The sequence below is a fragment of the Leptonotus elevatus genome, chromosome 11 (genome assembly GCF_054856555.1).
Source record: "Leptonotus elevatus isolate MCC_2025b chromosome 11, RoL_Lele_1.0, whole genome shotgun sequence".
Taxonomy (NCBI): domain Eukaryota; kingdom Metazoa; phylum Chordata; class Actinopteri; order Syngnathiformes; family Syngnathidae; genus Leptonotus; species Leptonotus elevatus.
The window spans coordinates 10,887,327-10,915,163 of NC_141249.1; the positions used below are offsets into that span (position 1 = coordinate 10,887,327).

Genomic DNA, 27,837 nt, shown 5'->3' on the forward strand with positions numbered 1-27,837 from the left:
CACACACCAATCGGGTGATGAAGCACCCCCTGTTGCACAGTCGTAGAATTTCCCAATCTCTGTTTATTCTCAGCTGCTGCTGGTTCGCACATTTTTAGAGATTACGACCTACAGTAATAGACAACAATGCCACGAGGCCACTGTGGTATTCTTCTTTAACTGCAGATTAAGCCAGTAACCCAGGGAGCCCTGGATGTGGATTTGACCGTGCAGTAAGTGTGCGGTGCTCTGTGAAATGGGCAGTTGAGGCCTCTGTATCGGGAGCAAGGCCTGGATGAAATTCAAGCATTCTTACCAAGGCTTGATGCAAGCTTTGGCCTCTGACCGTGAAATTTGATAGGTTTAGAATTACATCCAGAGAATGAAGAGCCATCCCAAAGTGTGTCCATGCTGTAAAAGTAAACATTTTGCATTTGCAGGACTCTTCATCTAGTCCAGACTCGGATTAAACAACATTATGAGGTTTGCATGTGATCAAATCATTTTCTGTAGAGTCTTGTGATTTGACAGATTGTACCTTTTTTTGTTAGTTTGCTTCGCCAGATGATCACTTAACGTCTTCCCCCGATGCTCGTCATTCCTTCCAAACCATCCGCACATTTTCCAGCGACGCCGGGTTGACGTTACTGTATACACATTTTTCAAATTCATCCACCCTAAAACCTCTGCTTCCTCCTAATTGAGCTGTGAACTTGACTGCCTTCCAGCCTTACATACTGTACGCATCCCTTCAGCTGACAGGGTGCACGGCCAGGAGGTTGCTCCTATGAAATGGGCTGACCTTTCTTTTGTGGCGCAATCAAATGGGGGTTGCCTTGGTCCTTGGCTCTGAATAATTAATTCCTCCCCTCAGTCGGAGTGTTTGCTAAACAGTGGGGTCCTCGGCAGTTCACTTTTTCTGCACGACTGCCACCGCACCCTAGGGGAGAGACGAATGTACGCTTTAGTCAGTCTTGAGATGTGCCTTTCAGAGAAAAGAGAAACAGTCAGGAGATATTGGAAGGCTAGCCTTGTAGACGGTCGACACAAAAGGGACGCAGTGAGCAAACTTTGTAATTGTTGGCCGCTTTTAATGTTGCTTGCGACAGCACGACTGATCTGTTATAGTTCATAGCGGGCCTCATTTGCACACAAAGCGCTTGATCTTTCAAGTGTATATACATTGAGAATCGGTACGACTTACACCTGACTGTTGAAGGTTAATTTAACAATAGGGTCCTGTTATAATGTTCTACAACACAAACCATTTGTTACCCTTACCACCAATCCCCAGTGAGGGTGGCCCTCACGTACCGCCCTCCTACCACATTTGCCTCGTAACAGTGTCATCTCCACCCCACCACCCTGCGCCACTGTTCTTTTATCAGTCGCAGAAGAAGAATTTATGGTAGGGTGATGCTCCCGTCCACAGCCAGTGATGATGTATGTATAATAATTACTGTTAAATTCAATGAATGACACTACATTTTTGCCCCCCAACAAATTACCTACGGATCGTAAAAGCAAAATCTAAAAGAATCACTGCTTTATAACGTATTTCATATACGAACGACATAGCTCACTATTTTTGTTATAAACAGAGTTGAAGAGCTTTAAAAGCAAAATAAAGAAAATAATGGTTAAAAGAGCGTGCAGTGCAAGAATATTTTCAAAAACATGATTTTTTATTTTTTATTTTGAATTAGCTTAATCACATGTATGAGAAAAGAGCATAGTTTTTAACCTGCATTTAAAAACATCTACACTTTATTGATATGTTGTAAATCCATATTCATTCATATTATTCATTCTGAAAATAAAGGATACCAGCAAATAGGGGGGTCGTATTATACACAAGAACAGAGAAATAAAAATTGCTTTTTAGGGGTGATTTTACATGTGTTAGTCACAGGATTTCACAATATTTATTATTTAGTGGCCATAACTAATATTTTGGGTCCACACAAAATAAAATAAGAATCACTCATCAAGTTATTAATTATACAATATTCTATTAAAATGTTTAGAATAAAAATGTTTCACCACTTTAAAAAAACAGCTATGTGTAGGCAGGGAGGAACGTTTTGCAAATTGAGTAGTAATATATATATATTTTTTTTAATGTATTTAACTTTAATGATTTATTAACCTTCATTATATTTGTTAATTTTATTTTAGCATGGAAGTCATTATTTTGGAAATTATGACAGTAAAACAATTTAAAATTACCAAAATACATTAATATCATACATATTAATGTATTCTCGTCATATTTATACCTTGGGAATATATTTCGCAAATAATCTTAAAGTAAGCAATTTGTCTTAAAAGTAATTGTACTCTTAAAATGATGCAAAAATACATTTATAACTGTGTGTTTATGCATAAATACTTACAAAAATATGATTCAGGTGCTGCAATGGGATAAAAATATTAGAACAATAAAAGGTGATACAAACGTGTAAAATCTCAAGTAATATAATGTCAGTAATAAACATGGTGAGAGAACTAACAGCTGGGCACACACACATTTTAATGAAGACACATTAGCCCATAGAAATGTTATTACTGGGCTAAGGAAGGGATTGTATTTTTTTCCCCTGTCTTTTTTTTTTTTTCTCAAGTGAGGAAAATGAGAGATTGTGCCGGCCTTTAGAAGTAGCTTTGGGTCCTGATCTCATCTGTTTGGCATGAAGGGGGAGCTGTGGCTCCTCGGCACTGGACAAGGTTACAGCTCCACTGTGCGCCTCCCACATTTTCTCACACTTTTCTGGCTGCGCTGTGCCACATTGATTCAATGTATCTGTTGAGGGCTACAATAATCAATGCAAATTCCCCAGCAGTGCGGCCAACAAATAAGACATGTCTGATTCATCAAGCGGACATTGCTAGAAAGAACACTTTTTCTCCTTTGTCCCACTTCTCTCTCTCTCTTTTTCTTTTTTTTTTTTATCATTTTGGTTTAGCTATTGGCCACTTCACCTTTTTTATTTTTTTAAGGTCTGTCCACCTTTTATTATCTACAAGCTCACTTTAGTGTGACTTGGTGGATGGAGATATATATGCCAATACTTAGACTTCTGGAACATAAGCTTAGCCAATAAAATGAAGGTAGGTGGGAATATAATTTTGATATTTTAGCTTTTCTTTTAAATCATATTTGATTATAGTAGTGATTTTTTAGAAATGCAACTCAAAAATAAAAAATGTATTTACCCCATGCGTTTATTTAACGTTAACCTGAAAGGTGTTCCTAGTTCTTAAACAAATTAAAAGGAAAAGTAAGTCAACATGTTGAGCAGGACGGAAGTCTCACCTGACACCTAACCTAACATTTTGTTTTGCTCCGACTTGAACCCGGTCAAATGCTCTGGTCGCTAACAAGGGCAGAGTGGAGCCTGTGTATGTAAATTCGCTACATGTGTGAGAGAAATAAAGACGGGGGGGGGGGGGGGGGGGGGGGTGCTATTTGGAAATTCCTGCGTGATGAAAGGGAAAGAATATCCCCCCAAAAATGATTAATGTGGTGTTCAGGTACACAGAAGATTGAGTGATCCTGTCATCACACCATATGGTACCAATTTATTCCGGCAAGCATAAGGCAAACTCTGTGGAGGAGCTCTCACAAGTCTCCACGACTCTCCCCCAAAAAAACACAAACCAAATGCACAAAAGACCTAATTGTTATCGGTGAATTTATTTATTTATTTTTTAAAGTAATTTTTGGGGGCACGTGCATTCTTAATTGCTCTGGAAGTAATCATCTAAAGTACATTTGCATTATTACCATTATTGTGATGATTGACTTCTTCTCACATTCTATTTATTTATTGGAAAATGGCATTAGCCACTGGGATGCGGGGCAAGTTATGGAGGGCTGACAACAATGGCATTCAAGTGCAGCAGATTGTGTATTTTGATTTGCTTCTTCAAATGTCAGCCTAATTCCAATGCACAAAAACAAGATGCCTCTAATATCACCGTTTAAAGAATTTATCTTTCATAAATCGGACCAGTAAACGACACATGTAGAATAGCACCAATATACAGTACTTAACAAGTAATTATTTGGCAGTAAAGAATGATTTATTTATTTTTGCTCAAAATCTCCCCTACAGGCCTTCAACACCGATAGAAATCTATACAGCTATAGTCTAAATCAGGGGTGCTCGAGTTCGGTCCTCGAGAGCCCCTATCCAGCCTGTTTTCCATGTTTCTCTTCACTAACACACCTGATTCATGATCAGGATCGATATCAGGCTTCTGCAAAGCTTGCTGATGAGCTGATCATTAGATTCAGCTGCGCTGAAGGAGGGAGACATGGAAAACAGATTGGATAGGGGCTCTCGAAAAACCAGACTTGGGCACTACTGGTCTAAATCATTTTGAGTTTAACGTATGTTTTTGGTTATGTTTCTTTTAGCTGAAAATAACACATGGAAGCGTAATTTGACACTGTAAAATGCTAGATATTAATTAGAAAAACTATATATTTATTCCAATTAAAAATATATGCCCGCAATTAATTTCACACTCAAAATGGTTATTTTTATAAACTAGTTGATGATTACAAATTAGATTGTGCTAGAAGTTTTCAGAATAATTTATGTGAAAACGACGCACCCCTTAAAATTGTTTGAAAATATAAGGGGACATAAAATTATTTTCGAAATGCAAAAAAAGAAAAAAGAAAAGAAAAAGAACAAAGAAACAATGAAAACACCAAATATTTTCCATCATTATCACTTCATAACTTCCATCTTTTTCAACTTTATCTCATTCCTAACTAGCAGATACACCTTCAACAATCTATTTATACGTTATCACTATCTGATCATTTTAGCTTTGTTAGCAGTAATGCTAACACTACTCGAAAAAGTGTCTGGATGGGTCCACAAATATTATGGACCATAAAAGTCTTGGCAGTTACGCAAACGCTCGTCTCCCTGCACCAAAACTATTTTAAGTTATTATTTTAAAGTCAAATACAATTCAATATTTGAAAGCGTATTCATTGTTCAATGTTCATGTTCAACCTAGCACCTAATTTGGGATCAATAGCACATAATCCATGGTTAAAAATATGAATCTTGTCTTCTAATTCTTATAGTCATTATTTTTTCTTTTTAAAGACAAAATCACATAATTCATAGTAAATCACAAAAAAAGGATGCATATCGTCACCCTCTTAAAATAACTGGCTACGTAATTTTTTTTGCAATTTTTTTTTATTTTGCCTAAATGATGTTAATGGTTCAATTTTTTGTGTTGTTTGAAAAATCTGAAAAAATTATGAATTATTTACGTAAATAACAATCTCATTTTCTATATGAATGAAAGTTATTTTAGTTAAAATACACAATATATAACTAAGACAAGATATACTGTACATAGTATATAGCTATATTGTGATGTGATTGATGGCGAACAGTGTGCATTTTATTCACACAGCACATTGCACTGCTCCACTCTACCCAGCAGCGAGTGACGCACTCTATCACCAGGCAGCATCCGCTTGACAATTTAGCAATTTTTCCCGAGATGTGCATCATGTCACATGACTTGGATATCTCGCTCTAATGCTGCTCCAACGCCACTTTCAACTGTTTCTAATCTCCCACCCGGAGTCACAAGCCGAAATGAGAGTTTTTGAAAAATGCAGATGGCCATTGGCTGAGGGGAAGCAGGTTAGGGAAGCGGACTCCTACCACTTTTCTTTTTCACCGCCTTATTATTTGTCGCCTCACCCCTGCAGGCCACGCTGACAGCAACTGATAAACCTCTTTATGGGCTGAACCGAATTGGCTCCTATTATCCAAGGTTTGGAGCTGCTCAATGGTGGAAATAAAAGACTTTATCCACTGCCCATCTGCCCACCTGTCACTTGCTGCCCAGTTTTCGAGATTCCATGAAGCTAGACTTCCATTTGTGCTTGTAATAGCTGTATAACATTGCTTGTGGGCGCCGTTCCCTTTTGGGGAGGAATATATTTTTGGCGGATTCTTCATTTGACTAGTGGCCTAATAGCTGCAGCTTTGCCATGATAAATGCATTGCAGTCGTCAAAGTACTGTAGCAAATGGGGGGAACTGCTAGTGTATCATGTGAGTGTATATTTGGGTGAGACGAACGCTGAACAGTGGATTTGTTTAGAGAGGAATGGCTCCAGTTTTGCTGTTTGACTTGTAATCAAGGATGTTAAAGCTCGTAAATCTTTCTAAAGCCACTTGTGTGGCTTTTGGCTCGCTAAAAGGTCTGTCTGTGATTTCACTAACAACATATTGTAACAGTTTGCTTCAGGAATTCGTGTACTCTGTTTGCAGTTCAAATGATTGTTTTTAAAAACAAATGGATGAAGTCTTAATTACACACCACGCAACTCATTTTGCGATAATAGATCTTGGATACCAGGACATGAGGCAATATTTCATTGGACACATTTCATGTGTAGAAAAGTAGAAAAGAAAAAACATTTTCCCTAAAAATATGTTTAGTTGTCTTTATCTGAGAAATGTACACACCACATCTTGAATGAGTTTTCTCACTTACTGTACGTCATCCTATAGTGGTGATGTGTCACAGAAATTTGGATTTACCCCGAGTGATGGCAAAATGAAGCTTCATGAAGCATTTGCGATATTTTTTGACTCCTCTAGATGGCACTCATGATTCAAAGATGCAATGCAAATGTAATCCATTTTCATTGCACTTGCATTTATCTTTAAGCCAAGAGCACCATCTAGAGGAGTCAAAAAATATCGCAAATGCTTCATGAAGCTTCATTTTGCCATCACTATTTACCCCCCCCCCCCCTAAAAAAAAAGAATGATAACAATCATATCTCTGTAGTACACATTGACAGTGGGCCAGTTTTATCATTTTTTAATGAGTTTTCTTGCCACTTCACTATCACTCACTAAAAAGCTTGAATATTTGTTTTGTGGTCAGCTGGAGTGAGGTGATTATTGATATGTTACCTATCTTACAAATACTGGTATGGGCGTCAGCTCTGCCAAATGTAGTTCAAAAATTCTGTTTGTTCTCGGTGAAGCCTTACATCACAGAGAAAAAATAATGATTACTGCATACTGCCAGGCAGATAATGTCTTATAACTCTAAGAACAATAACTTTAATTTATATAAGGTCAAGCTTGCAATTATTGTACTTTAAATATCAATGCATACATCTATTAAAAAAAAACACAAACTTGACAGTTAAAGTTGAGAGCAATTAAAAACATCAAATCAAATTGCAGAGATGCTGTCTCAGTGACATTTTTATTCGCTAATTGTGTGGTTTGGTGCCAGATTCATATTCTGCGTATTCTTTAATTTGTCTCATACCACCACATATTTAGCACACCAACACTGTGAGAACTTCTGTCCTTAATTAAGCAAGGAAATACGATTGGGACCACATTGTCACACTCATGATATGACATTTTAATTTAAAGAGTTCTAAATATACTGTTTGCCTATACTGTACTTTGCCAAGTGAACTCAGTCACATAAAAAAGGCAAAAAAGGTTTCAGGCAACCATGCTCAATAAGCCTTACAAAATATGTTTTTTGCCCGAAAATAAAATGCATGCTCATAAATGAATACCGATCCTAATTCTTTGACAAATAACCTTACCCCCGGCCAGAAGTCTAATGACTCTGTTTGCATGCAAGTACGAAAAGATGGATTTTTCATTTTGTTAAGCAAGTTAGCCAAGCCATCTGTTTTGTGCCTGTGAGCTCAAGTTGATCAGTGTCGCCACTGAATGAGTGTCACAAAATTACATCTATTCCTTCCTCACTGCTTGAAGAATTCAACTCTCTCTTGAATTGTGCCGTCTTTCCATCATCAAAGTGGGAATCAAAAATGAATGTCAATGAGGTCATATAGAGCTTCTTATAGAGCTTTAAAAAATGTAATGGTTACTCTTTGGAAAGTTGTACATTCAAATTTACAAAAAGGCCATGTATAACGGAACATATGGTGATCCACAGGGTTCAATTCTGGGGCCTCTCCTGTTTCCATTGTATCTGCTGCCTCTGGGTTCCATCTTGAGAAAACAGCAGTAGTTGTTTTAAAGTGCTCTATAAATAGAGTTGAGTTGAGAGATTGAAGACTTGCAACGCTAACTCTAGTCGAGTACAACTAGTCATCTAGTAGGGCTGTTTTTTTTTTAATCGAATAATTGATATTTAATCGATTTTCCTTTTTACTCTGATATTGATTCATAAAACCCTGAATCGAGTATTTTAATATCTCTGTTTCCCCATAAATTCATAAGAAAATATCATTTTAAAGGCAATTTTTCTTGAAATGTATTGTTCAATTGATTTTCAAAGTATTTTCTTACATTAATGAAATTCAGACCATTCAGAATCTGTACTTACAAATATTGAATTATTTTACCAGTTACTGCCTCCGCAAAAAAAAAATTGGAATTTTTTGGGCTAGAGTTTTTAATCACGGCTTTGATCTTTAAGAATAATTAATTTTTCATAATCAATAAATATCGAAAATCAAAATCAAACAGAACCCTTGTGAAATGAAATCAATCAATTGAGGAAATTAGAATCGATACCCAGCCCTACTTTCTAGCAAAACTAAATTAAACTAACACTTCCTTAAGCTGCATGGAGATGGGGAATACAAGAACGTAACCGTTTTTGAATGATGAAGAGAGATGAAGAGAGCCAGATTTGATGAAAAGGCCATTCTCCCGGTCAATTTTCTTCACCAGAAAAACAACTTTCCAAAAAGAAACTGGTGGGCTTCAGCACCCCCAACGAGGGTTCGATTAACTCAATTTGCCACACTTTTACAATTGCGCCATGGGTATTAACATTGTAGGTAATTTTAAAATGCATTCCTTTTCTTATTAGCATTTATATTGGCATGCTAAATGGGATATTGCACACAGGACACAATGTAAAAGCAACAGCCGACCCATTGACTCAGTGCTTACCGCTCAAAATACATCAATAAAAACAATCCCAAGAAGTTCGACGCTGCTCATCCTTGCCGTTTGAATCATTTTGATTCAATTTAACTACAGTGTTCCTCCCTCTCAAGCACCGCAGCGACATTCAAAGCGCTGGCTGACTTTCTATTTTGGACTAATAATCCAGAAAACAGATTTCCCTTTCAGACCAGTAAGTTAAGCATCAATTGATTGTTAAAGGAAGACATTAGCATGAGTCGGTGCTTAATGACATTGTTTAATGGTGTGTTCACTTTGTTAATATGGCTGACAACACAGACACATTACGCTCGGAACTTTGTTGAACGCTGCTGTGAGTTCAGTGCGAAAAAGTGACTTTCGGGGCTAAGTTTAAACATGTTGAAACATTTTTTTCAGGAGGGTATTTGTTTCTAAACGACTTCTCGCCTGGGGGCATGTTTACAAGACGTGAGGAAGAAGTGATGACTGCATCTTAAACGTGAAACATAATTACCAAAATGTCTACTTGGGATTACATGGATCTAATCGATGCAAAATCTTGCAGTTGAAACCATTCAATAAAAACGCTGTCTGATGTGAACTTTCATACTTTTAAATTGATTGCAATTTTTTCTCTCTACGTAATTACCATAGAGCTGAAGGGGTTCCTTGGCTTACAAGGTTCCCCTCATACAGTTTGTGCCTGGGAGAGTACCGATGCCAGCTATTATCAGCCGGCCTTATTTCAAGGTATTGGTATTCACGACAGCAGCTTTTGTGGCCGATTTATAATCAGGAACATAAGACACACATGTCTGACAGACATCTATTAATAATGTTTTTATATATTTAAATTCATTTTATTTGGGGGTTATATACAAAATATGTATTTTATAAATAATTGGAAAAATACAATAGAAAATTGCCATTAATTTTATACAAATTTTAATGGAATTTTTTTTATAATCACCCGATTAAAATAATTGCCTATGTCATTTTATTGCAAATTATTTATCTTTTTTTGCCTAAATCAGCTGCTCACGATGCAAATGGTTTAATTTTTTGTGTTTCCTGAAAAATCTGAAAAAATGTCTTACAATTATTTTAACCCCTTCAGACCCAATTTTTTTTCTGCTGGGCAAATTTTCTTTCTTTTATTTTATTTTGACTCTTTTCCCACATAACAACAACATGGAACTTTTTTTTAGGTTATCTCATGTTTTTATTTGTTGTAGTGGACACCAGGATAATATGGCTGTAACGTGATGACATCATCATAAGACTGATGAAGTCAACTTTTTCACAGTCCCCATAAGTTCCAGTATTAACAGTCAATATAATGTGAAGCTGCAATACTGTACATCTTATATTCAGTTCAGCGATAGCAAGCCAATGAATCAAACATACTGAATGAGACCAAACGCATCTGGTACTTTAAAAACTCTCTGGTCTTTAAGAGATGCATACATTCATTTTTATTTTTTTATTTTTTACTTCACTGTGAAAACCTTTTCCTTGAATGTGTTCCTTTTCTTAGACACTCTTTCCATTGCATTCAGAGCAACTTAAAAAGCCTGGTGCACTCAGCCTTGAAAAGGTATCAATAATTCAAACACATCATCCTCTCATGATTGGGGGGACTGGGAAATAATATTGCACGTTGTCACATCTGACGCTGGCTGTCACCTGCAGGAGCATGCATGGCAACACCAGGATAATAAATGCACAGTCCGCAGAAGCACATTGTCACACTTTCCGGTGCTGGAATGACTGTCTTTTGTGGGAAAGGTGACTTTGAAATACTAGACACATTGTTGGATTTCTCTTCAATGAAATTTGGATTTGTTCCCCAGTATTAGTTAGAAATTTTGAATCTTCGAATTAGTGCTGTTAAAGTGTTAACCAATTCATTAATCACAAAACATTATCGCGTTAATCGTTTATTAATGCAGATGAATCGCACTATTAATTTTGATGCAGTTAATTTTTAATGCAGATGATCCTTTCGCTGACAGCGGATGGTTACGTTAAAAGTAGCACAGGTTGTGTTTGAGCAATAAACATAACTACATGCATTAAAGTAAAGCAATTAATAAATGCTTGCGTAGGACATTCAGAGTATTTGTTCATGTCAAACTATTGCGGTCATTTTTTTTCCATTTTAAATTATGCAAGTAATTAACTGATTAGAAAAAGAGGAGGATGAGCGTGTGCAGTGGATCAAAAAATGTTGCAGACGTCCTCATAGCATTCAATGTAAAAAAAAAGAAAGAACACATAACAGGTGCTCTTTAAATGTGGCGGGCAAAAAATGCTGATTAAAAAACAGCGATTACTTGTGATTAATCAAAGTTTTAAAATGTGATTAATCTGATTAAAAAAAATAATAATTTGACAGCTCTGCTACTAATACGGTAAACCCAATATTTTTTCTTCTTTTTAACCTTAGCCTTACGGCTTCTGAATGAAGTCTGTTTTCAGAGTCATTACAAGTCTTTTGGGGTGCCTTTTATCATGCATTGTACAGAACAAAGCATGATTACAAAAGCCTGATTGAATTGTTCACCTGCCAGAACTGTGATCAGCAGTGTTTAAGCCTGAACCATGGAATTTAAGAGAGAAAATTATGATATTTTGTATATAGAATAGTCATTGGTCCTTTTGAACAAACAAAAAAAACCATGTTATTTTTATAATTTTTTTTATAAACTTGCAGACTTTGTATCATATTTGATACATCCGGTCACAATGCTTTAAATTTGTATAACTTTAACTTTATAACTGTCAAAAATATAATAATAAACAGACATATCAATTAGTATAGTATAATTGCTATCATGCACTATTGGCATTTGAGAATTCCACCAAAGTAACTGAAACAGCATTATTATTATTTTTGACTAACTTTCTGGGTCGGAAATTTTTATTTTGAATAGTGGAAAGTAGTGATGGCAAAATGAAGCTTCATGAAGCATTTGCGATATTTTTTGACTCCTCTAGATGGCACTCATGATTCAAAGATGCAATGCAAATGTAATCCATTTTCATTGCACTTGCCTTTATCTTTAAACCAAGAGCACCATCTAGAGGAGTCAAAAAATATCACAAATGCTTCATGAAGCTTCATTTTGCCATCACTAGTGGAAAGCCTGGCTGACTGGTTAGCACGTCCGCCTCCCAGTGCAAAGGTTGTGAGATCAAGTCCGGGCTTCGGCCTTCCTGGGTGGAGTTTGCATGTTCTCCCCGTGCTTGCGTGGGTTTTCTCCGGGTACTCCGGTTTCCTCCCACATTCCAAAAACATGCATGGCAGGTGAATTGGACACTCCAAATTGTCCATAGGTGTGATTGTGAGTATGGTTGTTTGTCTCTGTGTGCCCTGTGATTGGCTGGCAACCAGTTCAGGGTGTACCCCACCTACTGCCCGAAGCCAGCTGGGATAGGCTCCAGCAACCCCCGCGACCCTTGTGAGGACAAGCGGTACAGAAAATGGATGGATGGATGGATAGTGGAAAGCCTCAAAACAGTTTTTGTTCTTGTTCAAGCAAAGGTGTACTTTACATTTTTTACTAAGTGTCCTGTGCAGAACTTGCATCTCTTCATTGTTTGTCATTTAAGGAAATTATTAACTATGTATGATCAATGATCAATTAAGCAATTAATTTTTTTTGTTAGTTTGGTTGAAAAATCAAGCTTTGATTACATGGCAAATGCAAACATTTACAAAAACATATCAGTTGACTGATTCAGCGTAAAATGACTTTATATACCTACAGTTTCAAATTGTATACACTTACTTTTAACACGGTTGTACTAAAACATTTAGTCAAAAATATTGAGAACTTTCACATTATATCCACTTCTTATAATGTTGTCTAAGTTACTTTTTCTTACTTTAACCACACTATATTTGTCAAGAAAATCTTCAAAATCAGGTGTTTCTAATTTCTCAATTGTGGCGATCTTGAAAGGTCGCTGGAAAAGTCATCAGCTGGGTGATTACTGCCCTCTATTGGATTATCCGTGCAATGCATGTGTCAGATCAAATACGTTTTAATAAGTTTTAATGGGAAAAAAATATCATACTCATAAAATAGAGGGTTTGAGCCCTCTATTTTATGAGTATGATATTTTTTATTTATGTCTTGTAAAGAGTATAATGCGTTATAAGGTTATGTTGTTTATTTATTGTTCTCCGCCTGCCCCTGCCTGTTGGCCATACATACATTATATTCTTTAGTACAACATCCATTGACACCTGTCTATTGGGTTATCCTGTCCATGCCCTAAAGCCGGATGCTGGACAGTTTATACAATCAACTCACACTATACGGATGTAAGCTCTGAACTTCATAACTCTTCGCAATGTGTTTTTTTTCTCTCAATGTATTTTTCCAGAGCAAGACTATGAATGTAATGCACAAACAATTTGCATTCTGAGCAAAAGAAGGTCATCTGTTTGAGGGTAGAACTCTATTGACACTGACTGTTGTGTAGAGTGATTGTTGCGTGGGCTCTCTGTAATTTATTCTGTTTAGCGAGGAGGAGTCAGGTGTCTGGACTGCCCTTAAGTGTGCTTCTAGTCTCTGGCAAGCAGAGGGAAAAATGTGTTGCTTTTTAGTTTGAGAATGGTAATGTTAGTCGACGGTGCAAAATAATCGTTGTGCTGCTAGTTAAAGAGGTATTGATGGAGCAAATACTTCCCTTAATTAGAAATGATTAAGTGTGTAGGCCGACATAGCTCGTTGCAATTACTGCGCGATCCGACTGCTGTGTGAGGTCGTTGATGAAGACGGAATATGAGTAATCATCAAGTATGTTCATCAATTCCCGTGATTTGATTGTCACGCAATCGACGAATAACACCTAGTCAGTCACACTTTCTCTTTTTTGATTGTTTTTTTCTACAGGTGTGGTCGTTTCTTTAAAGTCAAAACGAAGAACTGTTTTTGTGTCCAAATGTTGTTTTTGGCAGGTCATACTGACAGTTTTAACATGAATGACAAAAAGTGTTTTTTTTTTGTTTTTTTTTAAGAAAATTCCAAACTCACCCTTAATAGTACCCTACCCTAGTGTTCCGTGGCGCCTAAACATTACTGAAAAATCTTGCCAGAATTCAATCAACTTACTTCAACGTGAGTGACATTTTCTGAACCACGGCTTTTTTCTTTGCGATGCATGCAGTCACGGCTTTAAGTGAAACTGCTGCTTGGGTCTTATTTGTCTTGGCTCTCTCAAAGCATTGCAACTGTTATGTTATCTTTAAGCTTTTTACTCCCAGTCCAAAACTACACATGCCTCATTTGTGAATGGTTTATTTGTTTTGAGTGAACTTTTTTCTTTCTTTTTTACACATACCCAAGGCAACTCATAATCAGCAAAGGGTTACCAGAAATCGTATGTAATGGTTTACAAAATGTTTTCAAAATGTCATATGACCAAACAAGAGGTACATACAATGATTAAATCACCTCCAATCATTTTTGCATTGAGAAAGAGAGCTACAGTATGCTTCATTCGACATGCAGAATATTCTATTTTCATAACATCTGTCCTGATTTTGCCATCCGTTGAAACTGGGTTATTGTAAGAATATTTTGCATGTCACTTTATTCCCAATTCACATATAACAAGGCTGTTTCTGTCTTCTATTTCATGCATTAGAACAAAGTCTGCAATAACTTGTGGTGAGAGTTGGCGCAGGCACAACAAATGTATTAGGCCAAGTCAATTTTAAAAAAAAAGACCTCGCACCATCATGTAACACTTTAAGATGCTTTCCATTTCCGTGAGAATTCGACGCTTAGCCATTTTGAACTTCCAATTGAATTGACCTTAGTGCTCTGAGAAGACAGAAATGAATGAAGCAGAAGATTCAAACAGTAAAACATGTTTTATATTCATGAATGTAAGTCCAAATTTGGAATCTTAATCAAATAATAAACCATCAATCCGTTTTCCAATCGCGCTTCTCCTCATTAGGGTTGTGAGTGAGCTGGAGCCCACCCCAGCTGACTATGGGCGAGAGCACACCTTGGGCTGCTTTAAAAAAAAACATTTACACACACTCACACCTATGGGCAATTTGGAGTAACCCAAGATAGAATGTTTCGGTACCAATTATGGCTGCTATGGAATAAATATTAAATTTATTTTCTAAAAGGCTGTTGCTAAAAATATTCAGACAAGATATTAGCCACATAGCACATTTATTAATGCTGGAGTCTTGAAATCAATTTATTGTCATTCTTGCTGAACTGTAAGATGATTTGTTTAATTTTGTTGTTTTGATTTATCCGTCCATGCAACTTTAAAGTGAATGCAACATGTTCAGTTGATTAGACTGACTTCCTCCCATTTTACGGATTGTGGTCTGAAATAACCAGAAAATTAGAAGATTATGGAAAATATTACCTTGTTTTTCCATGTTTGTCTTTTTCATTGTCTTTCTTCCAGTATCAGCAGAACACAGCTGAGGCAGGACTGGTTCACAAATGTACTGTAATGTAATCAGAGATGTTTTGTCTCTGAAAAGTTTTGGCTCAATCAGTCCTCCTCAACACTCCACAATGGAGTGCTGTGGTAATTTTGTCCTTGTTGTAACACCTGCAGGGCTGTCAATGTGCTTTCTCACAAGAAATTATTTGTGAGAAATATCTTGATGTCAGTTATCAGCAAGCAATAGAATGCTTGAAGAAAGTAGAAATGTCTACAAGATGGTGACCAGTATCACACGTAAGCAGCAATGTAACACTATTGTTTCGAAATTTTTCAAGCAAATTTACTGAAAATGCGCAAAACGGACATGCAACTTATGCTTGTTTCCGTGAGTTCTTCTTTTGCAAATATAGAGATGGGACTCCGCAGCTGTAGGTGGCGGTAAACACCATAGAGATGTGATCCACCAGTAATTTAAAAAAAGAAGAAGAAAAACAGGAAGTGACTGCACCGTGCGATGACATTGTTCATGACATCAACAAGTTTTATTTTGTAATTCTTGATAAACCGTAGCGTTTCTTTGCTGCTTTCCATCTAAACTTTAATTAATTCCAAAATTATTTCTGTTTGGTCGTCCTGCTAAACATACCTTACTTTATCGTCCGACATTGCTTTGGGACTACAAACGTACGTGTGATCTAATATCTGTCAAAACGTATGACGTGTATCCGGTCTTGCCAGCGGTTGTTTGCAAAACCTGTTTCAATCGGCAAAATTCACATTTTACTTTTTTCGATAAGCTTCAAAACTTGTAAAAACATTTTTTTTGAGCAAATTTTGAGCCTTTTTTCAAATTTATATAATTTCTATTTATTTATTAATTATTTTATTTTCACATTTCTTGAAAAATCAAATAAAAAATGGGTGGATGGAAAACCAACTACTGTTCATTTGATTAAAGTGATAATCTAGTAGGGATGGTCGATACCACTTTTTTAAGTTCTCAAGTCTTGAGTAGTCACAGATACCAAGTACTGATACTAATAGTACTTTTGATACATAAACTTTTCCCCCAAAAAACTGACAGATGATTTTAAAGAAACACCTACATATCTCAATATAGCGTTTTCCCTTAAAATTGCGGCATATGAGTCGCGAATGCTAATGCTTTGAAATAAAGCCTGGTATCGACCTGATACCGATACCTGGTATCAGTACTCGCCCATCCCTATAATATAGTTTTTTGTTTTATCACAGAAAGATAGTATTGTTTAATATTTCTAGTTACATGCTTTAATGCTCAGGATGTGATCGTTAAAAAAAAAAAAGTCCCGGAATCTTTACCAAAGAATCATTTCACTTAATGCATTTCATAAATAATCTGAGAAGGTAATTAGTCCAGGTGCTTACAGATGTATCTACCATCAGGTTGCACAGTGAGATGCTAATTGGGTGAATATGTTTTAGGTTATTAATTTGGGCCCCGAGTAGCAGGAAGAAAAATGAGCTCGAGTTGGGCAAGTATGAGAAGCAACATTTCTCCCTATTCATCATCCTTCCCTGGTTACGTTTCACTTATGCGGAGGAGCTTTTAGGGGATGGCCGACGCTTAGAAGGTTAGGCACCAAAGCGGTTCAATTAATACCACATTGGAACGTTACTTCCTGTTATGAATTAATGAATGGCTTATATTGGCGTCATACATAAATGTAGAAAAGAAAACATATTTTTGAACAAATCAATCAATAACAGAAAAAGGTCCCATGAACCACCCGAGCAAAATAAATAAATACTATTATTAATACTATATTATGATTTTATCAATTGCACTATACTAAGCATGAATTATTTTACCTTTTAAATGTTTCGTACACAGCTTCAACGCATCATCAAGTCCATTTCACAATTTTACACTCAAAACTGAAACACATTTCAAACATAAATAAACCCTTTAAATGATAGTTTCCTTCTTTTAATTTAAAAGAAAGTTAAAAGTTAAAAGCATTTTCAGTGTCTTCCAATACACAATATCCATGCATTTTAAAATACCATATCCTATAAATAATTGACTAGTTGATTCTCTGTACTTTATTAATTATTCTCTCAACACAATATTGACATGAGGCAACTTTACTTTATAAAGAACAGCCACTGGTTTAGCTCATTTAGGTTTAATCTGTGGCTTCCAAAACAATTTATGATGAAAAATCACATTCAAAAACGTTGTTTCCGTAACTCGCTTGATTTCAATAACATTTAAATTAAAATAAAAAAATTCACAGTTAAGCTGCATACCACCAAACAGCATAAATTTAGTGTTTTTTTTCATTTAATGACAACAATTCCCTTTCAACAGTTTTCATTAGTTGCTTCATGTTAACCCTGAGCAAAATAAATTTGTATTATCAGTGAACATTACACATTTTTTATATATTTGAAACAATGTAAATATAATTTCATAAATTATAATTTAATATATAATTAATTTAATTTAATTTAATTTAATTTAATATAATTTCATAAATTATATTCTCAGGTGTGATTCAGTATTATATATTTTTCCAAATTGAAAACTATTAATTAAATAACTGTTTAACCATTTAACCATCTCCTGCCATAATGTTCACATTTCTGTTATGTAACCAAACACCTGCAATCAATTAGGCAATTTTTATTGATTGTGTCATATTTGTATGTACACATAGCAAAACAACAAATGATTCCTCTCTGTTTTTGGAAAAATAACAGCATGTTTTTTTGCAGTTTCACTCAAAAGCAAGCCCACTCTTTCAAAAACGATTTTGGTGACAGTATCAACGCTCACAAAACTAACTTGTCAGCAGAATAGTTTTGTTATCTTGACACTTAAAAATGCAACGATGCTGTGGTCCGCCATTGTTGTTTTCTTTGTGACACTGCAAACTCTGTTTTCTCAGACAATTGTTTTCATTTCATTCTCGGAAATGATAACAGCGCCACATTCCTTTTGATAGACATTTTGAAGTTTATGACAAGTCTTGAAATTGTTTCGGGTCATCATCCGCTATGACTGAGGGTCTTTTGTCTGCTATTGCTGTTAAACCATCAATGGGACATAAAGTCCACATGTGATGACAGGCAGTCCTCTGAGGTCAGACTGGTTATCCTGTGCCGCCCCCAAACCCGGATCCTGGACAGCAGGCTTATACAATCAAGTCACAGCGCAAATTTGAAATTGAGAGCAGTTCCCGAGCTTGATAAACACTTGAAAACAATTCACAACTTGGCCATAGTCTGATGTCTTTCAGGGAAATGACCATGAACGCAACACAAGTTGCATTCTGGGAAAAAGAAGGTCATGCGCTTGAGTGGAGAACTGTACTCTCAACACAGACTGTTGTGTTGAGTGATTGTTGCGTGGGCTCACTGTTATTTATTCTGTTTAGCGAAAAGTTGGCGTACGGACTGGCCTTAAGTGCGCTTCTCGTGTCTGAAAATCAGAGAGGGGAAAAAAAATAATTGCCTTTTTTAGTTTGAGCACGCTAATGTCAATTGACTGCACAGAAGGTTGTATTGCAAGTTAAAGGCATATTGCCGGAGCTGACACTTCGCAACAAATGACAGGCAAATAACGAAGCTGACGTAGCTCATTACAATAGTGAGATCATTGATGAAGACGGACCAGCAAAGACTAATTATCAGTCTGTTAGTCTGAGATTCAGTCTGGTCTAGTCCGGACCGTCCTCAAAGAAGATTTCTTAGCAGCCATCATTGATAGTGGAATGGGACATATTTTAGAAATCTGCTTTGCACTTCTGACAACATCCTCACTAATCAAGCAGTAATTGTTTCACTCATTTGCAGATGACTCAGAACTTGTCACAGCTTCCAGGTCACACTTACTCAATTAATTCTACTCATTGGAGACATCCAATGTGCTTTAAACTTTGCGGATTTTACCACTGAAACACCTTTTTTAAGCCATATGCTGACTTTAAGACAGAACAAAATGATATTTCTAATTCCACCATGACATGTTGCTGTCATTTATTTTAACATACTGTGAATACCATGAACATGGAATTTTCTCGTGACTCAATAAGAAAACGCGGTGGTGATAATTCACTGTTGAGGAAATGTGTCATGCAAATATGTAGGATTTTTTTTTTAGCTCAACATCTCAATGACACCACATTTCACAGATGAAGACAAACTGTCAAATGGAGCCATGAAGCCTGTTCTCTCCACAATTTAGGAGGATTTTACACCAGCAGTAATGACTTGCAATATGTAGAATCGGTTTGCAGCTTCTTTTTTTGACATGCTTGGAGTAGTGACGCCCTTGTTGCTGGAAAAACATCGAGATCAAATGTAATCCTATCAAGCACATGGCGGAGATATTATTAGCTGAATCACGCAAAATATATCTATGAACTTACATATGATGAGCATTACATTTTTTTCTTTCTTTTTTTTCAACCCCGCCCCCCCCCAAAAAAAATCTTAAAAATAGTATGTTCTATGCAGCCCCACTAGTCTAAATACGGTAGTCTAATTAATATTGTGTTAGTGGAATGTGAATTAAAGCAGCAAAATCCAGCATTTTTTATTTATTTATCAATATCAAAAGGCGGCCATTTTTCCAATTCTTGTCGAGTGAAAATGACATCAGAGTTGCTCAGGTAGCCAATCACAACTCCGCTTCAGAAAACAGGTGCGCTGTGATTGGTAGTTACCTGAGCCTGAGCAACTGTGATGTCATCTTCAGTCGACAGCAAGTGGCAAAATGGCCGCCTTCTGAAATGGATAAAAATGGCTGAATTTTGCTGCAGAACTCATATTCCACAAATATAATATTAATCAGAATGTCATGTTTAGACTAGTGAGGTCACATATAACATATTAAGGTTGACTTCCACTTTAAACGTGTGAACGCGTGGATACATTTTACAACTGAGTGATTCATCAAACTAATCGGATGTGGAAGAATCACCAATTTTAGCTTGAACACAAGGTCGGGAATCTTTGAACTTGCAATTGGGCGGTCACAAACTAATCTTTTTGTCATCAATTAACCTATCGATTATTCCATCAATTAATCGAGTCATTCTTTTTTTTTTGACTGCGCTTTGCGCTAGACTTGCGCTCAGCATGAAAATAGGGCGCTAATTGTATTTTGATGGTCATCGCTGTTCAAAATGTGTTTGAAATGTTCTGCGAGAAAAAAAATAAGACAATGGTTTTGCATTAACACAATGGTAAACATTTCAACATTCCATTTCTAGCTACAACCTGACCTTTGCCTTATAGTTGTGCAAAAAGTTTGACTTGTTTTAATTGTTCTTTGCATACCTCAATCTTTCACTTGAGTTAAGTCACCACTCCATAAGTGAGTGCTTTTTTCGTAAGTATATGCAGCCTTCTGAGAAATGCTTAAAATGCCTTTAAACACATCCAGGATATAGTGAAAAATACTCTTGCACATGTTTTGAGCAGTTCTTTAATTGCATGCCAAATGTTCAGGGTGAAAAAAAGATGTATATCAAATATCAAATGTGTTTCAGAAGACTGGCCCAGGTATGCCGGGTGATTGGCATCCAGTGAATACCTCATTAAGAAAAGTCTCAACCACACTGCTCCATGTGAATCTGAGCGCTCCATCAGATTGCTGCCTTCGGAATGTGGCTTTTCCATAGACCGACTTTAATTAGAAAAGACATTTTGAAGTCGGACTGGACATTATCTTGTGAGCGGAGTCTGTTTTCAAAGCTCAATGTGATATGCATCAAATAGTCCCAGAGTTGATAAATGTGGTGCTTGACATTGTTGCTAAGCCTGTCTTCGATTGTACATGCTACTGGCAAATTATTAGCTTTCCAGCTGCTTCGGGCTCATGGGACATGAGGCAAAAGAGATTGCTGATCACGGAATGCTTGCCACTCTATAAAGCAGCCTTGATAAAATTGTTGAAGACTGTGTTCAAATACTAATTGAAAATGACTAATTAATTTATAATTTCACATTTATATCTCGATAATTAAGGACTTAGAAAACAGAATGTGAAATATGAAGATGTTTAAAACAGAACATTTTTATTAGAATTTGATGGAAAAAATCATTTTGTACTACTGATAATAATATATTTTGCTTATGCCTATAAAGCCTGAACCATGAAATATATGAGAGAGGTCCTTTTGAACAAACAAAATAATTTTCATTTGCATTTTATTTTGTGAAAATCAACTTAAACTGATTGGTGTCATATTTGATACATCCGGTCGTAATGCTTTAAATTTGCACATTTATAACTGTCAAAAATACAATAATAATAAACAGACAGATCAAACATATTAGTATTTCCAAAAATCAGAAAGAACCTTTCCCATGTAGATGTCTCTCCTTTCTCAATTGGGGAAAAGCCATCAGCTGGGTGATTACTGCCCTCTAATGGATTATCCTGGCAATGCATGTGTCAGATCATATACATCAGGGTTTTAATGGGGGGGCTTATAATCATGAAATAGAGGGCTCAAAATGTCTTGTATTTAATATGATATGTTAGGCTGCAAAGACGTGAATGTGACAAAAAAAAAGTGAACTCTATAATCTCTCAGGCTGTGTTTAGATAAGCACATCTTAACTCACTGTAGTGAGAAATGAAAAGGGTCCGTCATATGAAGATTTTTTGTGATTGGCCAGAATGCACTTGAAAACCCACAAATTGCTCCCCCCCCCCTCCTTTCCCTGTAATACAGAAAATATACTTATATTTGTGGTCTAAATGTGAGCAATTTTCCCTCTTCTGTAACGCTGCTTATTTTCAGCACACTGCCTTTGCCCTAATTTGAGGGCCAAGAGTACAATCGCAGGCCTGTGCCAGGGGTTGACCTTTCATTGATTTACATCTGATAGTGTGCGGAAACCCCGTTGGCTGTGTGGCTGGGTGTCTTCAGCTGTGGTCTGTTTAATTACCACACGAACAATGGGTCAGTTGTCTCCATGCGTCTCGGAGCGTAACATCTCTACAACATGGAGCGGGATGGGGAAAGCAGCTGTCACCAAAGATTTCACTCTCTCAATTCTTTTTTTCTCTCTCTCTCTCTTCTCATTGCCGAAGATCGAGGCAGGCAGCCATACTCGAGAATAGTGAGGAAAGCCCCTCAGGTATTGACTCCTTCCATTGCTGCTAAATTAAAGCACATATAATATTCAAAATGGTGCATATGTTCACAGATTCTCATCTATCTATGTATGGAAATCTGAACCTGATTTGGTGTTGTTTGTCTTACACACGGATTAGAACTGCATTTACCTGAGGTGACCAAATTTAGCTGGGGACAGCCCCCGTTTTGTGTCTTATGCCCCGAGCAGTGGTGTAGTCCAGGAAATACACGAGTTCAGTCATGGCCGACCCTCCTCTTCCTCTAATTGGCCGGTACCCCCTGCCAACACTGATTAGATTGGCTACCTTTTGGCACGAGGACTGATGAGCTAGTCGGAGGCAGAGTAGGCTACACAATGGTGACCCAGAAATTTAGCTCAGGTGAACTGATTTTCCCGATAGTGCACAGGATACTTGATCGCTACGTGGGTTCGATTCCCGGGGTGGATGCTGCCGGTTACATACTAACGACATGCTCTAGTTAGGTTTTATATGATTTTTAAGTACCAGTAAATTAAAACACAAGAATTGGGACAAAACAAAGCAATACTGAAGTCTAACCAGACTGTTTTTCACTATTTTTGTTAATTGTTCACTACATTTTGTAATTTGTTTTATAACATTAACTTTATGCTTGCCTCAGGATAAATACTTTGTATGTTGGTTCAGGCTGCTAGTTTTACCAAACTGTTCTTAACAAGTCATGTTAATTTTATTATTGTGAGCAAGTACAAATGATGGATTTTTAATTCTCACATTGCCGTTTTTAAAAGAGGATGTTTTTCTGGACTACCGGTACTTTAAAAAAAAATAAAAAATTGAGAGAATACCCATTTCTCCAGGAACCACTACACCACTGGTTCCGAGTTTCTGCAGATTTTGCCATACCCACTGTTTTGTCGCACTTTTATGCAGGCACAATTTTTTTTCACATTTTCAGTGCTAACTGCATTGACGCAACATTGGTCCAAGCAAATAAAGTTGGATAATGGTTTGTGCTTTGGTTGTTTAGCCCTTTTGAACTGTCAACCAGCATAGCATTTAGAAGTGATGGGAAAATGAAGCTTCATGAAGCACTTGCGATACTTTTTGACTCCTCAAGATGGCACTCATGATTCAAAGATGCAATGCAAATGTAATCCATTTTCATTGCACTTGCCTTTATCTTTAAACCAAGAGCACCATCTAGAGGAGTCAAAAAATATCGCAAATGCTTCATGAAGCTTCATTTTGCCATCACTAGCATTTAGCATAAGCTACTGTACACAACCACCGGTCACCAGATTGACTAGCAATTAAATTAGTTAGAAATGGTTCCTGATGAGAATGTGTTGTATATTTGATTTTCAGCTAAATTGTAGTGTTCTGGTTTTAATTTTTTAAATCCTGGTTACCATACATTTACTTTATAAAAATAAAAATGGCTGAATTATAAAAATGACTGTATTCCACACTGTAAAAAAAAATAAAAATAAAATAAATAACTGTAATTTTTCCGGCAGCTGGGGCGCCAGAATAATATTGGGGAATAACAGAAAATTATTTTCTCATAAAAAATAAAAAAAACACATGAATTTTCCAGCAGCTGGGAGCCAGAATAATACTGTGAAATAACACAAAATTACTTTCTCGTAAAAACTGTTTTTTTCCCCTATACTTAAAGTACAGTTTTTAAACGTAATTTAATATATTTAATTTAAATAACAAGATTGTATGTACTGTAATATAACAGTAAATCGCAATTTTTTTTTTTTTAAATGTCTAAACATAGCCAATAACTGTTGAAAAACAAAATATTGGGTTTAGGGTAATTCACTTCATGACAGTTAATCGAAGCACATCCACAAAGCCAATCTTTCCGTTCGTACCATTCTTTGTGAAAAGTACGAATAATTCTTTGTCCCTTACTTTGCTGAAGCTAGCTAGCCGGTAGCTAAGGCGTTGGTCTCCCATCCCTCAAAAGAAAGGTGTGAAAATAGTTGTATATTCTCCAGAGTGGCGTCATCTTACCGCCTTGCTTACCTTGTTTTAAATTCACGAATGCACTGTGCGAACGTACGTTCGATAAAAATAATACAGCGACGTACAAAAGGCTGCGTAGCGATCTGCCTATTTGCGTAAAGGATTTTTCTGGGAAACTGACTACGCATGCGCTAACACACATCGCTACGCGGACAGAGCTTGGAAAAGCACAGTAGCGGTGTGTAGTGATGGCAAAATGAAGCTTCATGAAGCATTTGCGATATTTTTTGACTCCTCTAGATGGCACTCATGATTCAAAGATGCAATGCAAATGTAATCCATTTTCATTGCACTTGCCTTTATCTTTAAACCAAGAGCACCATCTAGAGGAGTCAAAAAATATCGCAAATGCTTCATGAAGCTTCATTTTGCCATCACTAGCGGTGTGCCTTCAGGGGTATCATTTTTGCCTGCAGGCCAGACTAAATAATGAGTCATTTTTTATTGAGGTATGAAAATCACCAAATGTTGTCAGTTTCAAACCTACAGGTAGTGTAGGCTTTCTGAAATGAAAGAAATAAGTAAAATAAATAGAAGAAGCCAAACAGTTTCTACTTTCATTTCAGCCTGTCTTGCCTGCCCGGATCGCACATCACTGCTTGGTAGTGCTGATGCTTCAGCAGAGGCAGCATCCGTAAGTCCAATTGTTTGCTTTGCGTATTATTCATCTTCTCAAGCTTTCCCCTTTACCTATAGCTCATTAGATGTCCTTTCAAAATAAATGTTAACACAATGAATGCTACAATCAAGGACATAACAGCTGCATTGTAGTTATTTTCACTTAAAAAAATGTTTGTCAATTCACAAAGAAATTAGGGTAAAATTACGAAAATAACATAAATATTGTGTGTTTTTACAGTTACAGTGATTTCATGTTATTTTACATTTGACATGTAAAATCAGAGTTTATTTTTGTAAATGAATTGATATTTTTTTAAATACAGAAAAAAACTGTAAACTAAAAAGTAAAATTCTGTTATATTACATGTGTTTTTGTTTTTTTTACAGTGCAGTATGTTTCTATATTGTCATGAACAGTTTTTATTCAATTTGTGTGCACAATATATCTTTTTTCATCATGACACAATAACATTTTGAAAAGACACATGTATATGTAGTTTTGGCTTGATACAAAAAATTTGAAATGTGACAATAATGAAATAATGAAGCTGCAGTGTGCAGAGCCAGTGAAACTGTCTGCACATTTTTGCTATTATGCATATGAAAGAACATTTTCTGATGAATATTGGCAAAATTTACAGTCTGATAAGATTTGTGGGATCTTTATAGAGTATCCAGCTGTGCGGTGAATACACATCTCCTTGGGTAGTCAAACTGCCCCACTTTTGAGATGCATGAAATACAAGCTTCAAATCATCTCTGAGATGGTTTACACCCAGATGGGAACATGTTATATTGCATGGTCAAATTGAACAGAACAAAGTAGTGTCAAACTGTCTCCCCTGCAGGGCTGAAATAATAACTCTGTGTTTGTATTCTCCTCAGTGGTACCCGCCCTCCTCTCTGCCATCGTTGAAGCATTGTCAGTCAATGAAGAGATGCTCCTCTGCGGGAGTAGAACTGCTGCACTTTGTGAAACAAGGCCGTGAATTTATTAATGAATCTGCCCAACAATAAGCTGACTGATTTGGATTCCAAATGGGATTTAAAACAACAGACACATTAAACGCTCTAATTTGTCAAAGTGCCTAAATGAGAACAGAGATGTGATACAGATGTGTCTGTACACATTGTACTACTGCACATACTGCAAGTATGAATACCTCTTTAAACCTCCCATCCATTGTCTATGCCATTTATCGTGTCAGGGAGAAACCATGAGTTAAGCCCAGCTGACTTAAGGTGAGAGCCGAGATTCACCATTGGCTGAACTGATTTTAAATGAAGGGGGGGGGGGGGCAATACAAAACAAGCAGGGAACTAAATAGAAACACATTAACAGGACAACGATGCACACCTGGACAAGACACGAGTGGCTGGAAGGAGCTGATTGCTAGACACAAGGAAACAGTGTTGACGAGAACAGGAGGAAACAAAAACCCAACAAATAGACAAAACATGAAAAAGGAACACAGGAGCACATGACATAACTTTAAGGCCAACAAAAACAACCACATTTTTTTTCATTTTGCATAATTTTACATAAAATACCACATTATTAAAGAAACTGAAATAATTGATAATCAATCAATTGCATTCACTGTAAATCCAAATATGTATTTAGAAAGAAAAAAAAGTAATTTGCTCTCAAAAACGTAGAACATGTTATATTTTAAATTTTGTCATGTTCCCCAAAAACATATTTATACGTTTTTTTATGTTTTGTTTAGATTTAATGCTAGAGCATACAGGAAGCTTTGAAGCTGCCTCTGAACTGAAGAGGTGGCTTAAAGCAATGGTAGTTATTACAAAAACGGACAGCAGGTGACAGCAGAGTATAAGAGATCAACCAGGGCATTGCTGCAACAAAGCTCTTTTATATTCATTTATCTTTTATATTCTATATTCTAATTGCTGCAAAACGGAAACATATACAAATATACTCTCTTTTTTCCTGATGAAAGAAGAGACTATAATCTTGTTCCATGTTTTTATAGCAATAGAACACAATATTCTGTGGGCCTTGCAAAGTCAGTCAAAATCCAGTGAAACAGCCAGGAGCGAAGGGGGTTGCTTCAGTGAAATTGGCTTGGTATGAATGTGTTAAGAAAAACAACTTAAGACTTTTGAACACAATGAACGGTCGGGGAGACCAGATGGCTATTTTTAGAAAAAAAAATCAATTAGTGGTGGTGGTAGTTGCAATGGACACCTTGACAGCATCCTCTGCCCCCCACCCCCCCCCCCCCCCCCCACCTCCACCAACACCCCCACACACAAACACACACACATTTATGAGTCCTTGTCCGTCATGGTGGTAGCTATAATTAAATTTCTGAGGTTGGGATGGTGATAATTTATTTCCTCTCAGACTGATATTTGCATGTGTATGTAAATGGGAAGCGTGATGACAGGTGATGTCTTGTTAAACACGCAAACTGCCTTGTGTGTTGCTCTGAATTACAGCAATTTGAAATATGGCGGCTCTAATGTGTAAAATGAAGGATCATTCCTGGACTGACAAAAGAGAGCTAAGCAAAAGTTTGAGAGGTATTTCGAAAGTACTCAAATCAAATTGAATCGTTTGAGATACGTATCAAATCATCTTTTATTAGAGAGTTATAGATCTGAAAGGAAATGCCATATTTACCGTACTGACAAGTTCATTATGTATGTAAACAGACAACAAGAAACTTGTTGC

The 27,837-nt window shown here is 36.5% G+C and overlaps 1 long non-coding RNA gene across 1 annotated transcript; it reads left to right on the forward strand.

Moving 5' to 3' along the window:
• The first annotated feature begins 2,956 nt into the window (after window positions 1-2,956).
• LOC147165783 (uncharacterized) lies at window positions 2,957-27,277 on the forward strand. The gene is made up of 3 exons (XR_015096542.1): window positions 2,957-3,090; window positions 25,082-25,149; window positions 26,022-27,277. It is a non-coding gene; the product is annotated as an uncharacterized LOC147165783 (long non-coding RNA).
• The last annotated feature ends 560 nt before the right edge of the window (window positions 27,278-27,837 follow it).